Source organism: Rana temporaria, assembly GCF_905171775.1.
Source record: "Rana temporaria chromosome 2 unlocalized genomic scaffold, aRanTem1.1 chr2h, whole genome shotgun sequence".
Classification (NCBI taxonomy): Eukaryota; Metazoa; Chordata; class Amphibia; order Anura; family Ranidae; genus Rana; species Rana temporaria.
Genome location: NW_024404413.1, coordinates 560,802 through 572,132, shown reverse-complemented (window position 1 = coordinate 572,132; position 11,331 = coordinate 560,802). Strand labels below are relative to the sequence as shown.

Below are 11,331 nucleotides of genomic sequence, written 5' to 3'. Positions count from 1 at the left end.
AGGCTGCATCTGGTGACAGGCAGAGGACCTGTCTGTGTCTGGACCGGTTCTAGGACTGGGACTGTATAAAGAGGACCTGTCTGTGTCTGTACCGGTTCTAGGACTAGGACTGTATAAAGAGGACCTGTCTGTGTCTGGACCGGTTCTAGGACTAGGACTGAGGACTGTATAAAGAGGACCTGTCTGTGTCTGGACTATTATTGGGTCACAGCACCAGCTCCGTCTAGGAACCATTTGTCCTCGCTCAGTTTCCGGGGGAAGAGATTAGTAGGACACACTCGTGTTTGACAGGCCGGAGTAATGGGGCGGGGGATAGTGAAGTAATGGGCGGGGGAATGGGCGGTGCTGACGGTCTCAGTGGAGAGGCAGGAGCATGCAGCGGAAGTGGGTGTGGTTTTGTACGATGTACCGGAAGTAGGAGTGTAGAGGCGGCCTGTCAGGGGAGGAGAGGCCGGAGGAAGAGGAGCTGAGCCCCGGGGGGAGGAGAGGTGAGAGCGGACCGGGGGTGTGTATAGAACACCCGAGTATATATATATATATGTGTGTGAGGTCCGATCGTATACTCCATACACAGACTGTACCGAACACCCTCCCCCATCATATCACACACTCTATATACATGTACACCCTCCCCCATCATATATATATATATATAATATTACACCTTCCCCCATCATATATATATATATATAATATTACACCCTCCCCCATCATATATATATATATAATATTACACCCCCCATCCCCCCCATGTGACGGGTGTTCTCAGTCTTCATTGGCAGCCTTTATTTCTATCCCCTAATCCAGCGGGCAAGTCTGTTGTTTTTTTTCAGAAGCTCCCCAGCAGAATGTATCAGTTTACACGAATGAGGCGAATCATTTACCGCTGACAGGGGAGCTTCACTAGAATAAAATAATGGAATAAAAACAAACCGGTCACTGCGACAGATCGCAGCGTGTGTGTGAGCGCGGGTCACATTCTGTTAGTGTATCTAAATCTGCTAGTTCATCTAACCTTCCCATCCCCCCCAGACTGACGACGATGTGGTGCCAAGATTCCTCCTGTGCTGCTTCATCCAGAGTGCGGGAACCTTCATATAGGAGGCGTGTGTGAGAGGAGGACCTAGAAATGTGTCGCGCCCCCCACCCCCCCCACATCCAATCATCTGCCACCGCCGATCCCATTTCTGGTTTTATTCCCGCCGATCCCATTTCTTTTATATGCCCAGAGCTCCGATCCTCTGTACTCATCACTACATCTTTACGCTACACTCTTCTTCTCTTCCCCGTCTCTCTTCTCTTCCTCCTCGTCCTCTCCTCTTCTCTTCTTCTTCTCTTGGTCCCCGTCCTCTCCTCTTCTTCTCTTGGTCCCCGTCCTCTCCTCCTCTTCTCTTGGTCCCCGTCCTCTCCTCTTCTTCTCTTGGTCCCCGTCCCCGTCCTCTCCTCTTCTTCTCTTGGTCCCCGTCCTCTCCTCTTCTTCTCTTGGTCCCCGTCCTCTCCTCTTCTTCTCTTGGTCCCCGTCCTCTCCTCTTCTTCTCTTGGTCCCCGTCCTCTCCTCTTCTTCTCTTGGTCCCCGTCCTCTCCTCTTCTTCTCTTGGTCCCCGTCCTCTCCTCTTCTTCTCTTGGTCCCCGTCCTCTCCTCTTCTTCTCATGGTCCCCGTCCTCTCCTCTTCTTCTCTTGGTCCCCGTCCTCTCCTCTTCTTCTCTTGGTCCCCGTCCTCTCCTCTTCTTCTCTTGGTCCCCGTCCTCTCCTCCTCTTCTCTTGGTCCCCGTCCTCTCCTCTTCTTCTCTTGGTCCCCGTCCTCTCCTCTTCTTCTCTTGGTCCCCGTCCCCGTCCTCTCCTCTTCTTCTCTTGGTCCCCGTCCTCTCCTCTTCTTCTCTTGGTCCCCGTCCTCTCCTCTTCTTCTCTTGGTCCCCGTCCTCTCCTCTTCTTCTCTTGGTCCCCGTCCTCTCCTCTTCTTCTCTTGGTCCCCGTCCTCTCCTCTTCTTCTCTTGGTCCCCGTCCTCTCCTCTTCTTCTCTTGGTCCCCGTCCTCTCCTCTTCTTCTCATGGTCCCCGTCCTCTCCTCTTCTTCTCTTGGTCCCCGTCCTCTCCTCTTCTTCTCTTGGTCCCCGTCCTCTCCTCTTCTTCTCTTGGTCCCCGTCCTCTCCTCTTCTTCTCATGGTCCCCGTCCTCTCCTCTTCTTCTCTTCCTCCCCGTCTCTCTTCTCCTCTTCTTCTCTTGGTCCCCGTCCTCTCCTCTTCTCCTCTTCCTCCCCGTCCTCTCCTCTTCTTCTCTTGGTCCCCGTCCTCTCCTCTTCTTCTCTTGGTCCCCGTCCTCTCCTCTTCTTCTCTTGGTCCCCGTCCTCTCCTCTTCTTCTCTTGGTCCCCGTCCTCTCCTCTTCTTCTCTTGGTCCCCGTCCTCTCCTCTCTTCTTCTCTTGGTCCCCGTCCTCTCCTCTCTTCTTCTCTTGGTCCCCGTCCTCTCCTCTCTTCTTCTCTTGGTCCCCGTCCTCTCCTCTCTTCTTCTCTTGGTCCCCGTCCTCTCCTCTTCTTCTCATGGTCCCCGTCCTCTCCTCTTCTTCTCTTCCTCCCCGTCTCTCTTCTCCTCTTCTCTTGGTCCCCGTCCTCTCCTCTTCTTCTCTTGGTCCCCGTCCTCTCCTCTCTTCTTCTCTTGGTCCCCGTCCTCTCCTCTTCTTCTCTTCCTCCCCGTCTCTCTTCTCCTCTTCTCTTGGTCCCCGTCCTCTCCTCTTCTTCTCTTGGTCCCCGTCCTCTCCTCTTCTCTTCGTCCCCGTCCTCTCCTCTTCTTCTCTTGGTCCCCGTCCTCTCCTCTTCTTCTCTTGGTCCCCGTCCTCTCCTCTTCTTCTCTTGGTCCCCGTCCTCTCCTCTTCTTCTCTTGGTCCCCGTCCTCTCCTCTTCTTCTCTTGGTCCCCGTCCTCTCCTCTTCTTCTCTTGGTCCCATTCCTCTCCTCTTCTTCTCTTGGTCCCCGTCCTCTCCTCTTCTTCTCTTGGTCCCCGTCCTCTCCTCTTCTCCTCTTCCTCCCCGTCCTCTCCTCTTCTTCTCTTCCTCCCCGTCCTCTCCTCTTCTTCTCTTGGTCCCCGTCCTCTCCTCTTCTTCTCTTGGTCCCCGTCCTCTCCTCTTCTTCTCTTGGTCCCCGTCCTCTCCTCTTCTTCTCTTGGTCCCCGTCCTCTCCTCTCTTCTTCTCTTGGTCCCCGTCCTCTCCTCTCTTCTTCTCTTGGTCCCCGTCCTCTCCTCTCTTCTTCTCTTGGTCCCCGTCCTCTCCTCTTCTTCTCATGGTCCCCGTCCTCTCCTCTTCTTCTCTTCCTCCCCGTCTCTCTTCTCCTCTTCTCTTGGTCCCCGTCCTCTCCTCTTCTTCTCTTGGTCCCCGTCCTCTCCTCTCTTCTTCTCTTGGTCCCCGTCCTCTCCTCTTCTTCTCTTCCTCCCCGTCTCTCTTCTCCTCTTCTCTTGGTCCCCGTCCTCTCCTCTTCTTCTCTTCCTCCCCGTCCTCTCCTCTTCTCTTGGTCCCCGTCCTCTCCTCTTCTTCTCTTGGTCCCCGTCCTCTCCTCTTCTTCTCTTGGTCCCCGTCCTCTCCTCTTCTTCTCTTGGTCCCCGTCCTCTCCTCTTCTTCTCTTGGTCCCCGTCCTCTCCTCTTCTTCTCTTGGTCCCCGTCCTCTCCTCTTCTTCTCTTCGTCCTCTCCTCTTCTTCTCTTCGTCCTCTCCTCTTCTTCTCTTGGTCCCCGTCCTCTCCTCTTCTTCTCTTGGTCCCCGTCCTCTCCTCTTCTTCTCTTGGTCCCCGTCCTCTCCTCCTCTTCTCATGGTCCCCGTCCTCTCCTCCTCTTCTCATGGTCCCCGTCCTCTCCTCTTCTTCTCTTCGTCCTCTCCTCTTCTTCTTCTCTTGGTCCCCGTCCTCTTCTTCTCATGGTCCCCGTCCTCTCCTCTTCTTCTCTTGGTCCCCGTCCTCTCCTCTTCTTCTCTTGGTCCCCGTCCTCTTCTTCTCTCGGTCCCCGTCCTCTCCTCCTCTTCTCTTGGTCCCCGTCCTCTCCTCTTCTTCTCTTGGTCCCCGTCCTCTCCTCTTCTTCTTCTCTTGGTCCCCGTCCTCTTCTTCTTCTCTTGGTCCCCGTCCTCTCCTCTTCGTCCCCGTCCCCGTCCTCTCCTCTTCTTCTTCTCTTGGTCCCCGTCCTCTCCTCTTCTTCTCTTGGTCCCCGTCCTCTCCTCTTCTTCTCTTCCTCCCCGTCCTCTCCTCTTCTTCTCTTGGTCCCCGTCCTCTCCTCCTCTTCTCTTGGTCCCCGTCCTCTCCTCTTCTTCTTCTCTTGGTCCCCGTCCTCTCCTCTTCTTCTCTTGGTCCCCGTCCTCTCCTCTTCTTCTCTTGGTCCCCGTCCTCTCCTCTTCTTCTCTTGGTCCCCGTCCTCTCCTCTTCTTCTCTTGGTCCCCGTCCTCTCCTCTTCTTCTCTTGGTCCCCGTCCTCTCCTCTTCTTCTCATGGTCCCCGTCCTCTCCTCTTCTTCTCTTGGTCCCCGTCCTCTCCTCTTCTTCTCTTGGTCCCCGTCCTCTCCTCTTCTTCTCTTGGTCCCCGTCCTCCTCTTCTTCTCTTGGTCCCCGTCCTCTCCTCTTCTTCTCTTGGTCCCCGTCCTCTCCTCTTCTTCTCTTGGTCCCCGTCCTCTCCTCTTCTTCTCTTGGTCCCCGTCCTCTCCTCTTCTTCTCTTGGTCCCCGTCCTCTCCTCTTCTTCTCTTGGTCCCCGTCCTCTCCTCTTCTTCTCTTGGTCCCCGTCCTCTCCTCTTCTTCTCATGGTCCCCGTCCTCTCCTCTTCTTCTCTTGGTCCCCGTCCTCTCCTCTTCTTCTCATGGTCCCCGTCCTCTCCTCTTCTTCTCATGGTCCCCGTCCTCTCCTCTTCTTCTCTTGGTCCCCGTCCTCTCCTCTTCTTCTCTTGGTCCCCGTCCTCTCCTCTTCTTCTCTTGGTCCCCGTCCTCTCCTCTTCTTCTCATGGTCCCCGTCCTCTCCTCTTCTTCTCATGGTCCCCGTCCTCTCCTCTTCTTCTCTTGGTCCCCGTCCTCTCCTCTTCTTCTCTTGGTCCCCGTCCTCTCCTCTTCTTCTCATGGTCCCCGTCCTCTCCTCTTCTTCTCTTGGTCCCCGTCCTCTCCTCTTCTTCTCTTGGTCCCCGTCCTCTCCTCTTCTTCTCTTGGTCCCCGTCCTCTCCTCTTCTTCTCTTGGTCCCCGTCCTCTCCTCTTCTTCTCTTGGTCCCCGTCCTCTCCTCTTCTTCTCTTGGTCCCCGTCCTCTCCTCTTCTTCTCATGGTCCCCGTCCTCTCCTCTTCTTCTCTTGGTCCCCGTCCTCTCCTCTTCTTCTCTTGGTCCCCGTCCTCTCCTCTTCTTCTCTTGGTCCCCGTCCTCTCCTCTTCTTCTCATGGTCCCCGTCCTCTCCTCTTCTTCTCATGGTCCCCGTCCTCTCCTCTTCTTCTCTTGGTCCCCGTCCTCTCCTCTTCTTCTCTTGGTCCCCGTCCTCTCCTCTTCTTCTCATGGTCCCCGTCCTCTCCTCTTCTTCTCTTGGTCCCCGTCCTCTCCTCTTCTTCTCTTGGTCCCCGTCCTCTCCTCTTCTTCTCTTGGTCCCCGTCCTCTCCTCTTCTTCTCTTGGTCCCCGTCCTCTCCTCTTCTTCTCTTGGTCCCCGTCCTCTCCTCTTCTTCTCTTGGTCCCCGTCCTCTTCTCTTCTCTTGGTCCCCGTCCTCTCCTCTTCTTCTCTTGGTCCCCGTCCTCTCCTCTTCTTCTCTTGGTCCCCGTCCTCTTCTCTTCTCTTGGTCCCCGTCCTCTCCTCTTCTTCTCTTGGTCCCCGTCCTCTCCTCTTCTTCTCATGGTCCCCGTCCTCTCCTCTTCTTCTCTTGGTCCCCGTCCTCTCCTCTTCTTCTCTTGGTCCCCGTCCTCTCCTCTTCTTCTCTTGGTCCCCGTCCTCTCCTCTTCTTCTTCTCTTGGTCCCCGTCCTCTCCTCTTCTTCTCATGGTCCCCGTCCTCTCCTCTTCTTCTCTTGGTCCCCGTCCTCTCCTCTTCTTCTCTTGGTCCCCGTCCTCTCCTCTTCTTCTCTTGGTCCCCGTCCTCTCCTCTTCTTCTCATGGTCCCCGTCCTCTCCTCTTCTTCTCTTGGTCCCCGTCCTCTCCTCTTCTTCTCTTGGTCCCCGTCCTCTCCTCTTCTTCTCTTGGTCCCCGTCCTCTCCTCTTCTTCTCTTGGTCCCCGTCCTCTCCTCTTCTTCTCTTGGTCCCCGTCCTCTCCTCTTCTGCTCATGGTCCCAGTCCTCTCCTCTTCTTCTCTTGGTCCCCGTCCTCTCCCCTTCTTCTCTTGGTCCCCGTCCTCTCCCCTTCTTCTCTTGGTCCCCGTCCTCTCCTCTTCTTCTCTTGGTCCCCGTCCTCTCCTCTTCTTCTCTTGGTCCCCGTCCTCTCCTCTTCTTCTCTTGGTCCCCGTCCTCTCCTCTTCTCTTGGTCCCCGTCCTCTCCTCCTCTCTTGGTCCCCGTCCTCTCCTCTTCTTCTCTTGGTCCCCGTCCTCTCCTCTTCTTCTCTTGGTCCCCGTCCTCTCCTCTTCTTCTCTTGGTCCCCGTCCTCTCCTCTTCTTCTCTTGGTCCCCGTCCTCTCCTCTTCTTCTCTTGGTCCCCGTCCTCTCCTCTTCTTCTCTTGGTCCCCGTCCTCTCCTCTTCTTCTCTTGGTCCCCGTCCTCTCCTCTTCTTCTCTTGGTCCCCGTCCTCTCCTCTTCTTCTCTTGGTCCCCGTCCTCTCCTCTTCTTCTCTTGGTCCCCGTCCTCTCCTCTTCTTCTCTTGGTCCCCGTCCTCTCCTCTTCTTCTCTTGGTCCCCGTCCTCTCCTCTTCTTCTCTTGGTCCCCGTCCTCTCCTCTTCTTCTCTTGGTCCCAGTCCTCTCCTCTTCTTCTCTTGGTCCCAGTCCTCTCCTCTTCTTCTCATGGTCCCCGTCCTCTCCTCTTCTTCTCTTGGTCCCCGTCCTCTCCTCTTCTTCTCTTGGTCCCCGTCCTCTCCTCTTCTTCTCTTGGTCCCCGTCCTCTCCTCTTCTTCTCTTGGTCCCCGTCCTCTTCTCTTCTCTTGGTCCCCGTCCTCTCCTCTTCTTCTCTTGGTCCCCGTCCTCTCCTCTTCTTCTTATGGTCCCCGTCCTCTCCTCTTCTTCTCTTGGTCCCCGTCCTCTCCTCTTCTTCTCTTGGTCCCCGTCCTCTTCTCTTCTCTTGGTCCCCGTCCTCTCCTCTTCTTCTCTTGGTCCCCGTCCTCTCCTCTTCTTCTTATGGTCCCCGTCCTCTCCTCTTCTTCTCTTGGTCCCCGTCCTCTCCTCTTCTCTTGGTCCCCGTCCTCTCCTCCTCTCTTGGTCCCCGTCCTCTCCTCCTCTCTTGGTCCCCGTCCTCTCCTCTTCTTCTCTTGGTCCCCGTCCTCTCCTCTTCTTCTCTTGGTCCCCGTCCTCTCCTCTTCTTCTCTTGGTCCCCGTCCTCTCCTCTTCTTCTCTTGGTCCCCGTCCTCTCCTCTTCTTCTCTTGGTCCCCGTCCTCTCCTCTTCTTCTCTTGGTCCCCGTCCTCTCCTCTTCTTCTCTTGGTCCCCGTCCTCTCCTCTTCTTCTCTTGGTCCCCGTCCTCTCCTCTTCTTCTCTTGGTCCCCGTCCTCTCCTCCTCTTCTTCTTCTCTCCTCTTCTCTTGGTCCCCGTCCTCTCCTCTTCTTCTCTCCTCTTCTCTTGGTCCCCGTCCTCTCCTCTTCTTCTCTTCTCTTCGTCCTCCTCTTCTCTTCGTCCCCCTCTTCTCTTCGTCCCCCTCTTCTCTTCGTCCCCCTCTTCTCTTCGTCCTCTTCTTCTCTTCTCTTGGTCCCCGTCCTCTTCTTCTCTTCTCTCCTCTTCTCTTCGTCCCCGTCCTCTCTTCTCTTCGTCCCTGTCCTCTCTTCGTCCCCGTCCTCTCTTCTCTTCTCTTCGTCCCCGTCCTCTCTTCTCTTCTCTTCTCTTCGTCCCCGTCCTCTCTTCTCTTCTCTTCGTCCCCGTCTTCTCTTCTCTTCTCTTCGTCCCCGTCTTCTCTTCTCTTCTCTTCGTCCCCGTCTTCTCTTCTCTTCTCTTCGTCCCCGTCTTCTCTTCTCTTCTCTTCGTCCCCGTCCTCTTCTCTTCTCTTCTCTTCGTCCCCGTCCTCTCTTCTCTTCTCTTCTCTCCTCTTCTCTTCTCTTCTCTTCGTCCCCGTCCTCTCTTCTCTTCTCTTCTCTTCTCTTCTCTTCTCTTCTCTTCTCTTCTCTTCTCTTCTCTTCTCTTCGTCCCCGTCCTCTTCTCTTCTCTTCTCTTCTCTTCTCTTCTCTTCTCTTCTCTTCGTCCCCGTCTTCTCTTGGTCCCCGTCCTCTCCTCTTCTTCTCTTGGTCCCCGTCCTCTCCTCTTCTTCTCTTGGTCCCCGTCCTCTCCTCTTCTTCTCTTGGTCCCCGTCCTCTCCTCCTCTTCTCATGGTCCCCGTCCTCTCCTCCTCTTCTCATGGTCCCCGTCCTCTCCTCTTCTTCTCTTCGTCCTCTCCTCTTCTTCTTCTCTTGGTCCCCGTCCTCTTCTTCTCATGGTCCCCGTCCTCTCCTCTTCTTCTCTTGGTCCCCGTCCTCTCCTCTTCTTCTCTTGGTCCCCGTCCTCTCCTCTTCTTCTCTTGGTCCCCGTCCTCTTCTTCTCTTGGTCCCCGTCCTCTTCTTCTCTCGGTCCCCGTCCTCTCCTCCTCTTCTCTTGGTCCCCGTCCTCTCCTCTTCTTCTTCTCTTGGTCCCCGTCCTCTCCTCTTCTTCTTCTTCTCTTGGTCCCCGTCCTCTTCTTCTTCTCTTGGTCCCCGTCCTCTCCTCTTCGTCCCCGTCCCCGCCCTCTCCTCTTCTTCTTCTCTTGGTCCCCGTCCTCTCCTCTTCTTCTCTTGGTCCCCGTCCTCTCCTCTTCTTCTCTTCCTCCCCGTTCCTCTCTCTTCTTCTCTTGGTCCCCGTCTCTCCTCCTCTTCTCTTGGTCCCCTTCCTCTCCTCTTCTTCTTCTCTTGGTCCCCGTCCTCTCCTCTTCTTCTCTGGTCCCCGTCCTCTCCTCTTCTTCTCTTGGTCCCCGTCCTCTCCTCTTCTTCTCTTGGTCCCCGTCCTCTCCTCTTCTTCTCTTGGTCCCCGTCCTCTCCTCTTCTTCTCTTGGTCCCCGTCCTCCCCTTCTCTTCGTCCCCGTCCTCCTCTTCTTCTCTTCGTCCCCGTCCTCTCCTCTTCTTCTCATGGTCCCCGTCCTCTCCTCTTCTTCTCATGGTCCCCGTCCTCTCCTCTTCTTCTCTTGGTCCCCGTCCTCTCCTCTTCTTCTCTTGGTCCCCGTCCTCTCCTCTTCTTCTCTTGGTCCCCGTCCTCTCCTCTTCTTCTCTTGGTCCCCGTCCTCTCCTCTTTTTCTCTTGGTCCCCGTCCTCTCCTCTTCTTCTCTTGGTCCCCGTCCTCTCCTCTTCTTCTCATGGTCCCCGTCCTCTTCTCTTCGTCCCCGTCCTCCTCTTCTTCTCTTCGTCCCCGTCCTCCTCTTCTTCTCTTGGTCCCCGTCCTCTCCTCTTCTTCTCTTGGTCCCCGTCCTCTCCTCTTCTTCTCTTGGTCCCCGTCCTCTCCTCTTCTTCTCTTGGTCCCCGTCCTCTCCTCTTCTTCTCTTGGTCCCCGTCCTCTCCTCTTCTTCTCTTGGTCCCCGTCCTCTCCTCTTCTTCTCTTGGTCCCCGTCCTCTCCTCTTCTTCTCTTGGTCCCCGTCCTCTCCTCTTCTTCTCTTGGTCCCCGTCCTCTCCTCTTCTGCTCATGGTCCCAGTCCTCTCCTCTTCTTCTCTTGGTCCCCGTCCTCTCCCCTTCTTCTCTTGGTCCCCGTCCTCTCCTCTTCTTCTCTTGGTCCCCGTCCTCTCCTCTTCTTCTCTTGGTCCCCGTCCTCTCCTCTTCTTCTCTTGGTCCCCGTCCTCTCCTCTTCTCTTGGTCCCCGTCCTCTTCTCTTGGTCCCCGTCCTCTCCTCCTCTCTTGGTCCCCGTCCTCTCCTCTTCTTCTCTTGGTCCCCGTCCTCTCCTCTTCTTCTCTTGGTCCCCGTCCTCTCCTCTTCTTCTCTTGGTCCCCGTCCTCTCCTCTTCTTCTCTTGGTCCCCGTCCTCTCCTCTTCTTCTCTTGGTCCCCGTCCTCTCCTCTTCTTCTCTTGGTCCCCGTCCTCTCCTCTTCTTCTCTTGGTCCCCGTCCTCTCCTCTTCTTCTCTTGGTCCCCGTCCTCTCCTCCTCCTCTTCTTCTCTCCTCTTCTCTTGGTCCCCGTCCTCTCCTCTTCTTCTCTTCTCTTCGTCCCCGTCCTCCTCTTCTCTTCTCTTCGTCCCCCTCTTCTCTTCGTCCCCCTCTTCTCTTCGTCCCCCTCTTCTCTTCGTCCCCCTCTTCTCTTCGTCCCCCTCTTCTCTTCGTCCCCCTCTTCTCTTCGTCCTCTTCTTCTCTTCTCTTGGTCCCCGTCCTCTTCTTCTCTTCTCTTCTCTTCGTCCCCATCCTCTCCTCTTCTTCTCTTCGTCCCTGTCCTCTCCTCTTCTCTTCGTCCCTGTCCTCTCCTCTTCTCTTCGTCCCTGTCCTCTCCTCTTCTCTTCGTCCCTGTCCTCTCTTCTCTTCGTCCCTGTCCTCTCTTCTCTTCTCTTCGTCCCTGTCCTCTCTTCTCTTCTCTTCGTCCCTGTCCTCTCTTCTCTTCTCTTCGTCCCCGTCTTCTCTTCTCTTCTCTTCGTCCCCGTCCTCTTCTCTTCTCTTCTCTTCTCTTCTCTTCTCTTCGTCCCCGTCCTCTCTTCTCTTCTCTTCTCTTCTCTTCTCTTCTCTTCGTCCCCGTCCTCTCTTCTCTTCTCTTCTCTTCTCTTCTCTTCTCTTCTCTTCTCTTCTCTTCTCTTCTCTTCTCTTCTCTTCTCTTCTCTTCGTCCCCGTCCTCTTCTCTTCTCTTCTCTTCTCTTCTCTTCGTCCCCGTCTTCTCTTCTCTTCGTCCCCGTCTTCTCTTCTCTTCGTCCCCGTCTTCTCTTCTCTTCGTCCTCCTCTTCTCTTCGTCCTCCTCTTCTCTTCGTCCTCCTCTTCTCTTCGTCCTCCTCTTCTCTTCGTCCTCCTCTTCTCTTCGTCCTCCTCTTCTCTTCGTCCTCCTCTTCTCTTCTCTTCTCTTCGTCCCCGTCCTCTTCTTCTCTTCTCTTCATCCCCGTTGTCCTCCTCTTCTTCTTCTCTTCGTCCCCGTCTTCTCTTCTCTTCGTCCTCCTCTTCTCTTCTCTTCGTCCCCGTCTTCTCTTCTCTTCGTCCTCCTCTTCTCTTCTCTTCGTCCTCCTCTTCTCTTCTCTTCGTCCTCCTCTTCTCTTCGTCCTCCTCTTCTCTTCTCTTCTCTTCTCTTCGTCCCCGTCCTCTCTTCTCTTCTCTTCGTCCC

General features: G+C 55.6%; 1 protein-coding gene across 2 annotated transcripts in view; it reads left to right on the top strand.

The window, feature by feature from the left end:
• Positions 1-382: 382 nt before the first annotated feature.
• LOC120921598 (zinc finger protein 420-like) overlaps positions 383-11,331 on the top strand; it is a 52,258-nt gene continuing 41,309 nt past the window's right edge. For both annotated transcript variants that reach the window (XM_040334105.1, XM_040334104.1), the window contains exon 1: positions 383-488. The gene's annotated coding sequence lies outside the window, so the exon portion shown is untranslated. The remainder of the gene's footprint in view (positions 489-11,331) is intronic.